At 39.1% G+C, this 18366-nt stretch overlaps 1 protein-coding gene across 12 annotated transcripts in view; it reads right to left on the bottom strand.

Moving 5' to 3' along the window:
* TENM3 (teneurin transmembrane protein 3) overlaps positions 1 to 18366 on the bottom strand; it is a 2746241-nt gene that overhangs the window by 682166 nt on the left and 2045709 nt on the right. The gene's annotated exons all lie outside the window — the stretch shown is intronic.

The raw sequence follows: 18366 nt of genomic DNA, 5'->3' as shown, positions 1-18366 counted from the left end.
GACTTTCACACTTTCAGGCAGTAGCTAAGCAGTGAGTGAAATTCACTCGGTCATCTCCAACTCTTTGAGACCACATGGACTATACAGTCCATGGAATTCTCTAGGCCAGAAAACTGGAGTAGGTAGCCTTTCCCTTCTCCAGGGATATTCCCAACCCAGGGATCAAACTCAGGTATCCTGCATAGCAGGCGGATTCTTTACCAGCTGAGCCACAAGGGAAGCCTGTAGCTAGGTCGGTATTAGACAAAATACAATTGTTCACCTTTGGAGATACCCGGAGCTTTTCCTGAAATGATTCAAAACCACCAATGTTCAGAGTAGACTGATTAGTGCCAATCAATGTGTCTGGCACTGGGTAAAAGAAGAACATGTTTTGAGGGTAAAACAGCCACATACATTAATATATCGAGACTCTTTGAATAGAATACTCTTCCTGAATTTATATTTCTACAGGTTTTTTATTCTCTCGGGAGAAAGCAATCAATGCTTTTCCCAGTTGATGTGTCAGTAGTAGACTTTGAAAGTGGGTCCTGAGGATTCTGGTTTCACCACCAAGGGGAAGTGAGAGCATGAATTGGAATGAAAGGGAAAGGAGGTCTGAGGTTCAAATTCTTGGAAGAATCAGAGAGCAAACCATTCCAGCAGAACCAAAGGTTAAGGGATTGTATCAAAGGAACCCAGAGCAGTTGGGGGAGGTGCTGAATAGAAACAGTGGAAAGGTACTCTCCAGTCATAGAAGGGGAGCTTATTGTGGGAGTGTATTCTCAGTCCATGACCACAGTTGATCTTTTGGAGAGCACCTTCCACAATTATTGGAATCAGGAGAAATAAGTACCATCTCTCCTGGTAGCTCAGCTGATAAAGAATCCACCTGCAATGCAGAATACCTAAGTTCAATCCCTGGGTCAGCAAGATCCCCTGGAGAAGCGATAGGTCACTCACTCTAGTATTCTTGGGCTTCACTGGTGGCTCAGATGATAAAGAATCCACCTGCAATGCAGGAGACATGGGTTTGATCCCTGGATTAGGAAGATCCCCTAAAGAAGGGAATGGCAAGCCCCCTTCTGATGCCTATGTCAGAAGCTTTCTCTATCTCCTTTATACTTTAATAAAACTTTTATTACACACACACACAAAAAAAAGAAGGGAATGGCTACCTACTCCAGTATTCTGGCCTGGAGAATCCATGGACTGTATACTCTCCATGGGGTCGCAGAGTTGGACAAGACTGAGAGACTTTCACTTTCACTCAGAAGTAACTGAATACCAACTGTACTTTATTAATCTTGATTCTTCTCCATCCTTGGGTCTTAGATTTTTGTATGACTGACATCTTTCACTGCTTTAAAGTATTTTCCTCATTCTATAATTTTAGCCTGTATATGTATATTCTTGATCTTCAATTCAATTCCTTCTGTTTTGTAAGGCATTATCTGAGACTGCAGAGCTCTGCAGAAACAAATAGGATGTTATGTTTATGCAAAAAGCATTTAGAGTCAAGGGAGGAATGGCTATGAGCATAAGTAATAACAGCAGACTTTCCCTGCCTACAGCTGCAGCCTGCACTCAGCAGCACCTTCATACAGAATGCCTTGCAGTCCACGATATATTGGCCATGTCATGTTTCTGTATCTCCACACAGTCTGAAACTTCTGTGTGGAAACACTCCTGGCTTCTTCCTTGTCTTAATAAACTCTTACTTAACACTCACCTCAAGTATAACTTCTGGGAACCCTTCACTGACATCCTAATTGGATGTCAGTGATCTCAACTCTCATTCTGTATTACTATCATGCCTTGCATTCCAATGGTCTGTTTAACTGGCTGTCTTCATCATAAAGAAGGGCCAGAAACTCGGTCTTTATCTGCAGTCCTAGTGTCTATAGATACTAGAGCCTCTCAAGTTGGGAGGTCTTTCAAGTTTTCTGAGCAGAGGGAGGGCTGTCATGATCTGATTCTCTGATCTTTTAAGTGTCAGTGGCGTGTGTGTGTCTGTGTGTGTGTGTGTGTGTGTGTTGTTTACATGCATGACATATGTATTTCCCTGAGGATGTCCCAGGTTTTGGAAATAGGAAGAAATAATTAACATCTATCTGGTATATAAGACACCTGGAAAATCTTGAATATAAAGTTTACACACTGGACTAAGTCTGGTAAAAGGACAAATAAACAAATACAAGGTGAATATTCAAGTTCAGAGCCCCAAAAGGAGGCAGCAGTGATAGAAGACAGAAGGGAGCCAGGAGGAATTCCTGGAGCTTCGGTTTAATCAGGTCTTTCCTGAGTCTCCTCCAATTATAATGAGCAAGCAAAAGGCCCGAGAAAGAATGTACTGAAAATGGTTGAATTCATTTTATGATGTTATGATACAAAGCAGTGTAATATAATATCAAAATCCTGTACAATGGGATGCTGGTATTTTAATGTCATAAATGAAATTGGAATATTCGGCTCCCTGTGAAACAAATTATAGTTCTGTGGCCTCATTTATTATTCTCTTTTTTCAGAGTTACCTCTACAAAGTCTTTAAATCCATTTTTTTACTTTGCTGCCTATTACTGGGTCTCTTACTGACACGAAACTTCATCTTTACTTCATCACCTTTAACCCCACTCCCAAAGCACTTTTGTTTCTTCCTCTTGCACTGAATTACAAGTTTAGAAGATTTTCTAATTCTGTATTTTGTTTTATTTTGTCTTGCTTTTTTCCTCTTATAGTCTTCTAATCTTTAAATCCATTTTCCATGAGGAGGTTTGTATAAAATCTAACACCTATTAATTTGTGCTGATTTATAACATTTATTTCAGTATACTGGAAAGTGTTCATTTTTAATATTTGTACTCATAGATAATGCATATCATGAAGTTTTAATGTAAATCACAAATACATTTTTTCATCTTTAACTACCAAAGTTCTTTATGTTTATAGATCATTAGTCAAATGTTTTGCAGGATTCATTAACACACATCACAAGCAATGTGTTTTTATTTATCCCACCACCGTGCATGTGTGTACGTAGGAAAGACATAGTACCAAAATATTTTAGGAAAACTTAGAATAAAAAGAAAAGGTTCGTAGGCCTATTCAAAAGTTAATTAAGTATTCATTTGAGAATATAATATTTGAAGCTCTTTTCATCAAGTACAGAAATATATTACATTTCTGGGTTTTTTTTCCCCCATTTATCAGTTGCATTTAGACAGTTTAATTGCTAAAATGAAAAATTTCCTTAATTCTCATTCTAGGGACCAAAAGGTGTTTATTGCATGGTATAAGCAATCTAGGTTTAAAAAAAGTGTGGATGGTAATGAAACTCCACATAGAGGTAGTGTTTCTTTTCTAATTTTGTAAAGATAAATATTCTCTATTCTCATTATTTTCAAGAATGAGAAGCTTTTTACCAAGTCGCACTATCTTTCTCAACTCTTTATTTTTCAGACCTTTACAAGTGGGTAAAAACAAATATGGACGTTTCTGCCCAGCTGGTTCTCACAGCAAGTCCTTTAGAAACGTGTTCCTGTTCTACTGCACAGAGTGTGGTGGAAAGAACAGAGGCTCGTGTGAGACAGAGGTCCCTTCATAACCCCACTCATCTACCCACTGACTACAGAGCTACGGGGACTCTCTGAGCCTTAGCGTTCATGTAAAGTGGGGGTGATGGCACTGCCAATCTCAAGGACTTGTCTCAGGAACCATGTACTCAGCATGGTGTCACACAGAAGGTGTCCCAGAAACTTCTGGCTCCCTTCCCTGGCAGAGAGCACAAGTTCACTAATGCCATGGAGAAGACCCTGGGAGTCCCTTGGACTACAAGGATATCAAACCAGTCTGTCCTAAAGGAAATCAACCCTGAATATTCATTGGAAGGGCTGATGTTGAAGCTGAAGCTCTAATACTTTGGCTACCTAATCAAAGAGCCAACTTATTGGAAAATACCCTGAAGCTAGGAAAGACTGAGGGCAGGAAGAGAAGAGGGTGACAGAGGATGAGATGGTTGGATGGCATCACCAACTCAATGGACATGAGTTTGAGTAAAATCTGGGAGATAGTGAAGGGCAGGGCAGCCTGGAGTGCTGCAGTCCATGGGGTCGCAAAGAGTCAGACACAACTGAGTGACTGAACAACAACAAATGCCATGTATATAATGATGACTAAAATCATGGTAAAATAACCCTAAAAAGCAGTCCTAGATAGAGAAATCAGACTGTCAGTTAATGGAAGCACAAACTTTTAAAACATAATTAAAACATGTTTGAAAGTAAGTAGATTAAACTTGTCCTATACTGCAGAGACCAGCCACGGTGGGTCCCTAAGCAAAGTGGGGGAATCTCACTCCATTGGCAGGGCCTTGGAGAAATCACCAAGATTCCAAAACGGAGCTGGCTCCATCTCAGGAGGAGTTTTTCCAGGTAACTCAGAGCTCTTAAAAGCCCACCAGGGGTTTCCTCTATCCTCTGCAACTCCTGGGATTGAATATAGACAGGAAGATTCTTTTTTAATTATTGCTTTGGGTTGTATCTTCTAAAACTTTGGTCAAGTGCATTGTAAGTCAGTGATACAGCCATTATGGCTTTTATTTCAGCCTCACACTCACACTAAATCCATGCAATCATGTCTTTGTAGCCTTTCCTAGGAGGGGAAGGGGGAGGACTCATTTGTGGCCATGAATCAGCTGCTGAAGTCCAAGCCAGCCAGCATCATCTGGCCCTTTAATGAACACTCCATTCATCTAAGACAGTTCTCTGCCACAGATGTCATATCTAGTTTCTGCAGTTGTATTTCAGCATCACTCAGCAATGAACAGATAAGGTTGATATCTCTGAAAGCTTCTAGATGGAAGGCTGCCAGACACTCATCCCTGGACTCTTACTCTCCTTTCAGGTCTGAAGGGCTGCAGATGTGAAGGGGGGATGGACGTCAGAGGAAGAAAGACAGAAAGGAACCTTGCATGGATTGGAGATAAGGAGGCTCCCAGGGCAGAGATAGCCACAGCAGGTCCCAGTGGAGCCTTGATTCATGAAAGGGGGTCTTCCACAGTGCCACTGAAAAATGTGTCTGGCTCTGTGAAAGTGTCCTCTGTATTCAAGCTTATATTTTTACTATAATATTTATTTTGATGTGTGCTAAAAGTCAACAAAATTTAAAAGAGCCCACGTCAGGGAGTCAGGACTTTTCTCTCTTTTCCTATATTTATTTCCTAATGGACTTGGCTAAAGTCACAAACCTTGGCTGTGATGTAACCTACAGTAAAATCCAAATCTGTTTATTATTATTGTTATTGTTGCTATTATTAACCTTGTTATTACTAGTTGGTATTTATAGACTACTGCTATTTACAGAAGGCTGAGCATGGAAGAATTGATGCTTTCAAATTGTGGTGCTGGAGAAGACTCTTGAGAGTCTGTTGGACAGCAAGGAGATCAAACCAGTCAATCCTAAAGGAAATCAACCCTGAATATTCATTGGAAGGACTGATGCTAAAGCTGAAGCTCTAGTATATCAGCCACCTGATGCTGAGAGCTGACATGTTGGAAAAGACCCTGATGGCTGAGAAAGACTGAAGGCAAAAGGAGAACGGGAAGACAAAGGATGAGATGGTTAGATAGCACTGCTAAGTCAATGGACATGAAATTGAGCAAATTTCCGGACAGAGTGAACAGAGCAGTCTGTTGTGCTGCAGGCCATGGGGTCACAGAGAGTCGGACACGACTTAGTGACTGAATAACAACAATTTATAAACTGCTTATTGTTTTCCTTTGCAGTATGTTTAGTATTTTGTATACATAAAACTATTTGACTTAACTTGAATAGATATTTCTCCGAAGAGGATATACAAATGGCCAAGAAGCACTGGAAAAGTGCTCACCATCACTAGTTATTAAGAAAATGCAAATAAAAACCATAGTGAGAAATCAGCTTACAACCACTACAGTGGCTATAATACAAAAAATGGGGGAAAGATGTATTGGCATGGATTTGAAGAAACTGAAACCCTGGTGCATCACTGGTGTGAATATAAAATGGTATACACCCCTGTGAGAGACAGTCTAGCTGCTCCCCAACAAGTTAAATGTAGAATTAATCTATGACTCAGTGATTCTATTCCTAAATATAATAGCCCCCCCAAATTGAAACAAGTACTGAAACAAATACTTGTACACAAATATTCATAGTGGTGTTATTCTCAAACAACCTGAACACTTATTAACACATGACGTATAAACAAAATACAGTATATACATTCAATAGAATATTATTTAGTCATAAAAGGACTGAAATACTGATGCATGCTACAACTGGATGGAGTTCAGAAACATTATGCTAAGTGAAAGAAGGTGGACGCAAGGATCACATAATGTGTGATTTATATAAAATAACCAGGATAGCTCAATTCATAGAAATGGAAAATCAATTTTAGGCTACCATTGGCTAGGGGAGGGAGGAATGGAGATTGATGCCTCACTGGAGACTGAGTTCTCTTTTAGGCTTGTGAAAATGTTTTGGAACTAGATAGAAGTGGTGATTGTATGTTGTGAATGTCCCAAGTGACATTGATCTGTTCATTTTAAAATGGTTATTGTTATGTTATTATGAATTTTATCTCAATTACAATCTACTTGAAATCATTAAATCTCTATGATAAACCTGGGATGTGGGCATGGTTTCCCCCATTTTTCAGATGATTCGGATATCATTTCCACTGAGGTAGATATTATTAGCAAAAGAAGTGTGGTATTATATTCAGAATGGAACTTTATAAATGATGGAAAATCTAGGAATGTACCTTTTGAGGAAGGCATAAAATGACCAATACATGTTGGTTGGATTTAGCTGGCAGATACTTGCTACCAAGAGCCCTTTGCCATTAGCATATCGGATGGATCACAGTCCTAATCAACAGAGCTTGAGACTACCTGCTTATCAGTCTGTAGTGAATTAGCCAGGAAGAAAAATGATTTGGTAACAGAGTGGGCAAAACAGCTAAGATCTGTCTGCTTCATCCTTCTCTGAGTTATAGAATCTTCCATCAGTATTCAGTTTCAGAGGGATGTTGGGTGTGAGAAATAAAGGGAAAAAACCTGGGGAAGGAAACTGGAGGGAAATTTCTGAACAAATGAGTGCGAGAAGCTCAACTCCCACTAGCTTTCCCCACCTCTCCTCATTTGAAAACATGTATCTCAAAAAAGGCACACCAGCAAAGTACAATTTTTCTGCAGTGATTGCTACATTGATAATAGGCAGAGCAAGCCTTTGGTGAGTAGATTTCTTCTTAGGGAGTTCTCTCTAATCCAATCCACAATGCATGATTTCTTCCTCAAATACTCTTGTTCCAACCCCACTCCCACACCCTACTTCAGAACCACCTCACTTGGTATCTAGAATAGCTTCTCTTTTCCAGTCTTCCCCCCCCACCACCACTTCAGGCAAAAAAACTGCAGCCAGACTCATCACTAGGGTTTCTAAATACTGCTTCCATGATGTTTCCTCCCTATTATAATTTTTTTGAATGGGTTACTAATAGATGGTGATCCACTGAAGTCAAATTTTAGACATATTTCTCATGATATCTCTTTGTGAGGACAAATTTGACTCTCTTCTACCTGATAAAGTTAATACTTTTAGCTAAAGCTAACATTTACTAAAGGATTATTACATATTTATTGAAGGCTCAATGCTAAGTGCTCTACATGCATTATCTCATTTATATTTGACAGTGCCCAACAAGCCAGGTTCGGGCTTCCCAGGTAGCTCAGTGGTAAAGAATCCACCACCAATGCAGGAGACACAGGAGATGCAAGTTCAATCCCTGGGTTGGTTTGGTCCCCTGGAGAGGAAAATGGCAACATACTCCAGTGTTCTTGCCTGGAGAATCCCACAGACAGAGGAGACTGGTGGGCTACAGTCCACGGAGTCACAGAGTTAGACACTACTGAGCATGCACACATGTGCGCAAACAGCCAGGTACTGTGCGAGGAAAGTAAGCTGGAGAGAGCCCATCAATCATACAACTGATGAAGGTCAGAACCGGGATTCGAATCCAGGTCTGTTCAGTGTCCAAGCCCATGGTTTTCGGTCTTGAGTCTACTTTCTGCTTTTCTGTTTTCCTATGCTTCCTGTCTTGGATTCCTATATTCTATCCCTAATGCCAACTCCACTCTCTTCTGCTGCTTTTCTCCAATGTTACCGACTCTCAAGGCTGGAAGGGTCCTTGTTCGCATTTGAACTCACACAGGACAGCAAACATTTTCTGTCTGTTGCTTTTTCTGTTATGTTTATTTTCATTGTTCTAATGTGACAGCACTAAGGAGGGTAGGGACCAGGTTTAATACTTGTATCTGACTTTGTCTAGCACAATGCCTTGCTCACAATGGGTATTCAATAACTATTTATTTGTTCAATAATTCTCATAGATTACCTGCCAGGTAAATATTTTTTATGGAATTGTTTGTTGAAAGTTCTTCATAAAATTGGATTTTACCTCTTCACTCTTTTACAAAAATGTATTTTTTTTTGATATTTTGGGAATGCCAAATAAATAGAGTGAGCATTAGTAAAGTACTCCTAATTTTAACATATGACTAAAGTGCTTAAAATATTAAGTGCTAAAACTTATTTTTATCCAAGTGCTTACTTGAACCAACATTGAGACTAAAGGGAAAAGAAATTACTCTTTATAAATCTGTTACTTTAAACCTCTTATTCTCCTGAGTTTCATGATAGGTCCATATAGAGAAATTAATTTATAGAAGTAGTCAGCATAACCGTTAAAAAATGCAAGCCTAAAACTACTATGCAGTTTTTCCTTTGTGTGACTTCTGCATATTTCAATATTCAGTTCATCACCTTTAAGGTGTTCAAATTCACCAGCTGTAAGAACACTTATCAGGTTAGAATGCAGCACTAAACATAAACTGATGTTATTGAAAATAAATGAATCAGCACATTCTTAGCAGAATTGTTTTCTCATGTGACTCATACTACTTAACTAATTTTTTCTTTGTGATTGTTCATTTATCATATCAAAAGTTTCTTTGGACATCTGCTTCTTTGAGTACAAAAGCACAGGCTTGATGAAAATGTTCAGTAGAAAAAGAAAATAGCTCTCTGGTCTGGATTTATAAAAGCAGGATATTAATAGGGCCAGTTACCATGGCTTAGCTAAAGATCTTTCTTCTTCTTCTTCTTTTTTTTTTGGTTATTTGGTTTTTGGTTATTGGCTTCTTTTTATTTGGTTAAAGAACATTATGGAATTTTAAACATTGGTGTAGTCTGATTACCAATAAAATTTCATCTATATGGAGCTGATGGTACTAAATTTCAAAAAGCCTTTCTGCCTAGTTTGGACCAGAGGATATTCTTGATAGAGCTCATCTCAGAATCACTTGGAGTCCCATGTGTCTATGCAAAACCATTAATCTCAAAATGTGTCTAAACACCAACTTTGAGACAGGCTGCAATTTACTGTTCTCTGTGACAGACAAATAGCTAGGGGAGAGCTGTCATTTAACCCCAATGCTTTCTTTGGTAGTCAGGGAAAGAAAGGTTTTTTTTATACTGCCTTGTCATAAAACAACTACAAAATCCATCAATGTGGTATAACTTTACATATAAAAGTAATACTATGCATAGATATTTTAGTCATCATGTGAAAAATAAACAAGACAGCCTGTAAATCAATGTCATTCCCAAGGAATCATCATGGACATGTATTGACTGATTTTATAGCTAAAATAGAAAATAGATGTAAATTTGACGGTTCTGTTTTGACAGAGATGCTTTTGGCCATACCACCAACCTGTGTACACAAACACCAAATTGGGAAGGAGTCTCATTTACAAAAGCTGAGCTTGTCCTCTATATAGGTATTCAGATATCATTAGGTTAGATTAAGTTCCTGATTATGCGATACGTATTTTGCAAAATGCACGTTAACCTAAAAGCCTGGCATAAATTAGGACACAAAAGCAAATACATGCTGAGAATCTCAGTGAATTGAAAGAGTAACTCCATAATTGTGAACTCAGGGATATGTATCCTTTTTAGAAATTGGCTAACAAATTAAAATCTCCAACATTGCAAACATTTTTTAAAATTTTATTCGATTATAGTTAGAACACTTATCATGAGATCTACCTTCTTAGCAAATTGTACCATATTGTGTACACTACCACACAATACTGTATACAATTGTACTGCATACCATATAATGTGCAGTCTAGTATACCACACAGTATTGTTGATTAGTTATAATAAACTATGTAAATTTTATTTTATTTTATTTTACTTTAAAGGTATGTAATGGGGAAACAGTGGAAACAGTGTCAGACTTTATTTTTTTGGGCTCCAAAATCACTGCACATGGTGACTGCAGCCATGAAATTGAAAGACGCTTACTCTTTGGAAGAAAGGTTATGACCAACCTAGACAGCATATTCAAAAGCAGAGACATTACTTTGCCAACCAAGGTCCGTCTAGTCAAGGCTATGGTTTTTCCAGTGGTCATGTATGGATGTGAGAGGTGCACTGTGAGGAAAGCTGAGCGCCGAAGAATTGATGCTTTTGAACTGTGGTGTTGGAGAAGACTCTTGAGAGTCCCTTGGACTGCAAGGAGATCCAACCAGTCCATTCTGAAGGAGATCAGCCCTGGGATTTCTTTGGAAGGAATGATGCTAAAGCTGAAACTCCAGTACTTTGGCCACCTCATACGAAGAGTTGACTCATTGGAAAAGACTCTGATGCTGGGAGGGATTGGGGGCAGGAGGAGAAGGGGACGACAGAGGATGAGATGGCTGGATGGCATCACTGACTCAATGGACGTGAGTCTCATTGAACTCCAGGAGTTGGTGATGGACAGGGAGGTCTGGCCTGCTGAGATTCATGGGGTCACAAAGAGTCGGACACGATTGAGTGACTGAACTGAACTAAACTGAAGAATGTAAGTAAGAGGCTGGTTTTAAAGATTTCACATAATCCTATGCCAATTACTAAATAAATAGAACCATGGATTGGGATTGACATATATACACTAGTGATACTATGGATAAACGAGATAACTAAATGAGAACCTACTGTATAGCACAGGGAACTCAACTCAGTGCTCTGTGGTGACCTAAATGGGAAGGAAATCCAAAAAAGAGGGAATATATGTATGAGTGTAACTGTTTCACTTAGCTGTACAGTACAAACTAACACAAAACTGTAAGGCAACCATACTGTAATAAAAATAAAAAAAAATACAAGTATAAAATACAAGTATTTTAAAAATACAATTTAAACATACTCATCAAGTATGGCGATATGACTTATCAACATATTGTACAGTATGGAGGGTAATTGAAACTGATATGTGAAATTCACACAAGGTCTAAAGCAATAGCCCGAGAAAGAAAAGACCCCAACAACTTAGAAATTTTTAAATAACTTTGCTATTTGTTTGTTTGTTTTTAAATTTCAGATGATGGAAGGCAGAAGTGCACCAAGATGGAAAAGTGAGCAGCCAGATGCCTGAGTATCCCTAGCCCATCACTGTCTCTGCCACCAAAGTTGTGCACATCACCCAAAAGGACCGTCCTTCACCACTTAGCCATCGCTTTTCACCGGGAACCCAGTTCCCCATCAGTAGCGATCTGAAAGCTGTGTAAGGAACTAGGGGTGACCAAGATAAATCAAAGGACAAAAATCAGCTCCAATACCATCTCCAACGGCTGCCCTGCTCTTTCCCTGAAAGAGATCTGGTCTGCAACTCAGAGCAACCCAAATATAGGCATTTTGTAGAAAATGACTATTTTATAGGATTATGCAAGTGAAATCCTGATTTGGTGAGTCTCACCTCAGAAACATATTTTGAACTATATCCTGAGCTTCCAGAGTTGGAACACAGATATTTGACCCTCAGCTAGTGAGTTAACATGCATTTCAATGCCATAAATTGCAGGTGTCACAAGCAGAGGTAATGCATATATGTGTCTATGCAGCAGATGCTTCTTAATGTCTAGGTATATATGACCTCTAATATTTCAAGGTCATTTCTGAAAATTTTAATTCCATAGCAAGTGAACATCAGCAACATTTGGTTGACTGACATCTGAAATTTTAGCTGTATGATATCTTAAAATTCATCTTTAGTTTTTCTGTGTGTGTGTAGCAAGTTGAACTTTGAAAACATGGGATTTGGTATAGAAAATGTATTTAGACGACGGTTCTGGGCAACCCATTTGTTGTTGTTGTTTAGTCGCTCAGTCATGTCTGACTCTTTGTGACCCTATGGACTGTAGCCCGCCAGGCTCCTCTGTTTATGGGATTTTTCCAGGCAAGAATACTGGAGTGGGTTTTCATTCCCTTCTCCAAGGTATCTTCCCAACCTGGGGATCAAATCAGCATTTCCTACATTGGCAGGTGATTCTTTACTGCTGAGCCACCAGGGAAGCCCAGGTAACCCATAGGCTACTCCTAAAAAAATACCCTAGTATTGTATCGGGAATATTTTCCTCAAAATGAATAGATGCACTTCTGTGCAGTAACTTATACTTTCAGTTGAACTTGCCTTCCACTTGGATGCCAAAACCTTTGTTCCTCTTTATGTAAAATTAACTCAATATCTGTTTCAGAAATTTTACTGAAATAAAAAAGCAACCTCAGCAAAAAAAAAAAAAAAAAAAAAATTGTGATTCCTCATGTGCATTCTGGTAAAACTGGTTAGGAATTTTGACATGAACTTCCTTTTGGTGATACAGTTCTCAAATACTGTAATAATTCAAAATTTTTGGGTAAGGGCAGAACAAAGCTTACAGAAATCAATATAGTAAAAAGTATAATCAAGTTTGTTGTTCTTAAAAATCAAGGAGATCATAAATTGAAGTCATACTAGTTAAAATTGCATCTGTAGCATGAAGAGCGCATTGAGTTGCTTATAAAATGGACTAAATTTTCCGTTTTCATCCTATTTCTTCACAATTCTTTTTGCTTTAATTTTGCCCCAGACGCGCAGCATCTGATTCTGTGTACCACTTCTGATCTATTTTCACATAGCTGACTCTAGCTTCCAAAAAAAAGGCAAGGAAGTGCTATAACTTCTTCCTCAAAATTTTTGTTTTTTGCAAATATCATGTATATATGCACATATATGGAATCTAGAAAGATGAGTATTGATGAACCTATTTGTAAGGCAGCAGTGGAGACAGAAACATAGAGAAGCAACTTGTGGACACTGTGGTGGAAGGAGAGGGAGGGATGAACTGAGAGAGTAGCATGGATATATATAAATTACCATATGTAAAATAGAGAGCCAGTGGGAATTTGCTGTATGATGCAGGGGGTTCAGACTGGTGCTCTGTAACATCCTAGAGGGGTGGAATGGGGTGGGAGATGGGAGGGAGGTTCATGAGGGAGGGGATATATGTATACCTATGGCCAACTCCTGTTGATGTATGGCAGAAATCAATACAATATTGTAAAACAGTTATCCTCCAATTAAAAATAAATAAATTTGTTTTTGCTCCTTCAAAGCTGGGAGAAAATGATTTCTAATTTCTATCATCTGCTTTTTATCACAAAATCATTTTGCTTCTTCAAAGATTAAAATGTTGTCCTTCATAAATGGAAAGGAAAATTTTAATAATCAAAGATTAGGAACTTTAGTTTCTTAGAGAACGAAAACACCAACTCAAAACTGGACTGATTTATTTCTTAGAGGTTTAGACATAATTGAAGAGTTGAATCACAATTATAAAAAAGATCGTAGAAGTAGGATATATTTGTTATTTTTACTATAGGGCTCTCTTTATAAAATAATACAAGAGCACATTTGCTAGTGACCAATTTACTTAATATTCAAAGTATAGTGACTTTTTTCCTCTATCTGGGGCCAGTTTTACTGTATTCCTAGCAAGTCTCTCAAAAACCAAATCTGAATTTCATTAAATATATTCAGTAAGTTGCTAAATTGAGTAAAATCAAGTACGGTCAATATAAGACCTAAAATCTTATTGGCTTTTCGACCCTTTTCTAATTCAGTTTTTGCATTTCAAAAAATGCAGTTTGTATTTCACTAAATACAGCAAATAGCTCTAAACTGGAAATACACCATATCTTGCTTTTCACGTGCAATTAACTGGTAACCACACAACTATCTACAACCCTAGAACTCACCCTATTTGGAGATAAAATCAAATGTATTCCAATGGAATCATGTTCTTGCTTAAAAATAAAACAAAACCCATCTTACCGTATTATCAAAAGACCCTTGGAGCTAACTTTTAAGATATTACTCTCCCACTAAATTAAGAATTCGCAAAGTCTGAAGTCCTTATAACCTGTTCTATGACTTTATTATGCATGCAATCCATCCTGCGCTTTAGTTAAGACGGCTCTTTTAAATATTTAACATAGTCAGTGACATTCGTATCTTTAAAAACGGATTTTTAAAAAACGATTAATCTGCACTATCCCATAAAAGTTGAGGCCTTTATCTGGGATACAAAGGTGCTAAGTTTCTCAGCAGAAATTCTTCAAGAGGATTTGCAGCTTATCCTGGAATCCTTTGAGGTGATGAGTTCTTCTAATTATATTGTCTTTTATTGTCCAACTATCTGATTACCTAATGAATCTAGCTGGCATACAGGTAGGGAGAGGGCCACGGGATCAACCAGAGGTCCAAAGGAGAGATGTGGACTCGGGTGGACAGAATCTATTTCCTTTCTTTCTGCAGCTCCTTTCACTATCTCTCCACACCCTGGATAAATTTTTCGACTTTAACCTTAAAATATTTGATTCCTCCCATGTCTGTTCACAGCCTTTGAGGTTCATGCTTTATCCTCCTTCAGGATCCATTCCTCCTCTAAACACTTATCATCCAATGTATTGTGTAAAGAGAATTCCCAGCAGTGGATTTTAAAATGAAAGAGAAAGCAACAAGCATCTGAGTGTTCTCAGGTGTTGGTGTCAGTACCAGGATGCCTCCTGTTGACAAGGATGGCCATGATGGGGGCAACCTGAGATCTCTCTATTCTGAGCAGTCTTCAGAAATCAGCCAAATATGATTGTTCTTTCCGATCAAAGAAAATAGGAAGACAAAGTAAGCCGAGCATATTCTTTTACTCTGCACTTTGTTGTTAAAAGAGGGAGGGATCTCACTGGGACCCCTAACTCACTTTTAGATATTACCAAACTTCTGTTAAGAATTTCTGTTCTTCCTCCCAGCCCTTCTTCCCCTGCCCCTCTCTATCAGTTCACTGATTGGGGTGAACAAAGTTTCTCTGCTCCTGTAAGATTGCACTATGCTGCTAAAAATTAACTGTGAATAACACCGTGGAGGGGCACAGACAAATGACAGACAAGGACATTTGCTGTTTTGAGAGGATGTGGCATGCAGCTACCTGCATTTAGCTCAGACTAAAGGATCTGTCCCTTTCTTCAAAAGAATATTTGCAAACTTTCCAATATCACTCTCGGGGCTCATGTTGTGGGGTGTTTTCAAGACTGATTATATAATGTGAAATGCAAAACACTTTGATTTGCAACCAGAGGTGGGCAGGTAAGAGGGATGCCAGCCTAAACCAGGCTGTTTTACTAGGAACAACTTCTGTTCCTGATAAATGATCTTCTGCAGAGAGAAGATGTGGCAAAGTGCCTGCCATTGAAAACAGCAAGGAAAATAACAGTGTAGTTGGCACGATTCTTAAAATGTATTTCTTGTTGGACACAGGAAGTAATTTTCCCTCAGATTGGAACGTGACATAATGTAACGTGTCAAAGACATTGTTAAAAAACAAACAAATTGGAATTGAGCTGCGTACAGTTAGTCTTAGATCTCTCAGTCAGCTTCGCACATTAAGATGGTCGAACATGCAGAGTTTATAAATTCTCCTGTTGGAGAGGTTTTTGGAGAATTTCACAAAACTCAGTGGGATCTTGGTGGGGAGACTGACATTTACCACTGAGTTCTTTAATGACAGCTAAACAAGAGAACACCACTCCTAATTTACTCAAGTAGAATTCAATATCATAACAAGGCAATTGCAGAACACTGTGCTTTTATGAAACCAATTTTCATGCTATGGTTTTTAACTCTTCTAGTTACCAGTAACTTCGAATGGCTTCATAAAGCCTGCATTCTTATCCTGTGCAGGAATTTTTTAACACACTTGTTTTATTTGTCTTCCTTCAATACTTTCTGCTTTCATTAATCACATATATTATATACACACATTTCTGCATTCCAACTTAGATCATATGGGTTTATAACCCTTGCCCACATGCCCCTAAAGTTATGTCCTTTTGATTACCAGAGTGGCAAATGGCTTATCACTTTTCAATTCTATAAGACATCCCAGTATTATGTCATTTCCTACTTGACCAAGACAGTTAGGACTGTTGTCTGTGAAAGAACAGAGTATGGATCATGTTACTTGCCAGCCCCACGAAGAAAGTTCTTCAGCCTCTGTTGAGTATTGAGCTTCCATTCTATTGAATCAGCTTTGAGAATATTGATGTGTGTGGCAAAGTGGATAGAAAGAGGTGAGGGTCATCGTGGCTCTGCCAGGGAGACTTTTAGTGTGAATTTGACATGCATGCTGCCCTCGGGGCGGGGAGGGTGAGACAAATGAAAGTAGACATATCACAAGGGAAGAACAGACACGGTCCATCGGAATTCAAGGAAGGAAGTGCTATTTTCACCTGAAGGCTAGAGTGGGCAGCTTGGTGGTGGGAAAATAGCCCACCTGTTCAGGCTGTTCATGGAAACATCCTGAAAGGTGGAGTTTTCCCCACCTCGGAGTCATATTTGCTGCCTTTTGCTCTTTCCTAGCTCTCAGTTTGAATGACATCCCTCAGAGAGTTGCCCGTGATTCTAAGGGTCTCTTGTTATTTTGTCATAGGATCCTGTGAATGTCCTTCCTAACAATACATCACACTTTTTAAGTATTTAATTAATTAATGTGTTTCATGTAAGCTGCTGCTGAAGCATTTAAACTCTATAAGTGACCTTGACTCTTGATCAGTCCTGTATGCCCAGAATTGTGTCTATTGCTTGACACATAGTAGATACATAATAAATATTTGTTGAGCAGAAGAGTGAATGAATCAGACAGAGTGGGTTATATAGGGATGGCTGGGGAGGTGGGGAAGGAGGAGAGAAAGGATGGGATGGATGGATGCAGGAGGGAGGGAGAGAGAGAGACCGGCTATTTCTGGGAAAGCAAATGGTAAGAGTTTCTTACAAAGAGTTATGAAAATGGTTCAGCTTGGCTTGAAGCACTTGGAAGATGAAGATGAGTATTGAGAGAAAAATTGAACAGGTAAATTTTAGGATCAGAATACTGGGCTATAGACTTTGCACTTTACTCTTCAGGCAACACTGTTTTTCGAGCAGGAGATCAATGTAACTGCCCCTAGATCATCTTGTATCTTCAGCCCACAAATTTTGAAGGAAGAGCATGTCTTTGCTTTAACAGCCTCTATTGTCAAAGCTATGATCTTTTGACCAGACCCACGGACCTCAGAGAGAGTTGCTTCGAGCTGTCAGAGGGCTTGGATTTCAACCAAAATCAGTTCCAATGACCTGCTGAGTCCTACAGTGTGAAAGTTCACATCGGGCCAAGCCCAGCCTCCAAGATCAATTCAAGTCAACAGATTAAATGCCCCTAGGGTGTACTCAGCCCTGTGGTGGGACACAAAATAAATCAAAGGCAGGGTCCCCCTGCCTTGAAGAGCAGGAGAGCTGTCTCTGATGGAATTGCTCTTAAACAACCTCCCCACTTGAAGGTGTGCAAGGCAATCGGGCACAACTCAGGTATACAGAACCACTTCTTAAAGAGTGCTCTCTATGAAGTGACTTGGTCACTCTGGAATCCAGGAAAGTTTTGTCCCCCTTGTAGATACTATGGTTGTGCGTCTGTCCTGGTCAAGACAGGTCCAGAGATGTCGCGTGAAAGAGCCCCAGATGAGGACTCAGCTGCCCAGGGCTCTGGATCCATCACTAAGAAACTGTGACTCATGGGGGAAGTCATTTTAATGATCTGAGTGTTTTATCATTTTCAAAAACTTTGGACATTCATTAATTTATCAGCTCTGTTGTACATCCATTCAATGTCAGGCTCTGCAAGGAAAGAGCCCCAGCTTTCCTGGGCTCATATGAGAAACAAATGAGATAATGAGAGGGAAATGTGTTCTTCACCATAAATCCCTTTACCTTTTCTGTTGGTAGGAGAGCCCTAATATTGCCTGAGGCGGCCTGGGAGTGTTTTGTATCATGTGGTCATAGGAAATCTCGTTAAAATGCCATCTTTATTTTATTTTTTGGCTGTACCATGTGGCTTGAGGAATCTTAATTCCGCAACCAGAGATCAAACCTGGGTGGGTGCCTGGCAG

Source organism: Bos indicus x Bos taurus, chromosome 27 (genome assembly GCF_003369695.1).
Source record: "Bos indicus x Bos taurus breed Angus x Brahman F1 hybrid chromosome 27, Bos_hybrid_MaternalHap_v2.0, whole genome shotgun sequence".
Classification (NCBI taxonomy): domain Eukaryota; kingdom Metazoa; phylum Chordata; class Mammalia; order Artiodactyla; family Bovidae; genus Bos; species Bos indicus x Bos taurus.
The sequence above is the reverse complement of the archived record's forward strand: the minus strand, read 5'-3'. Positions and strand labels throughout refer to the sequence as shown.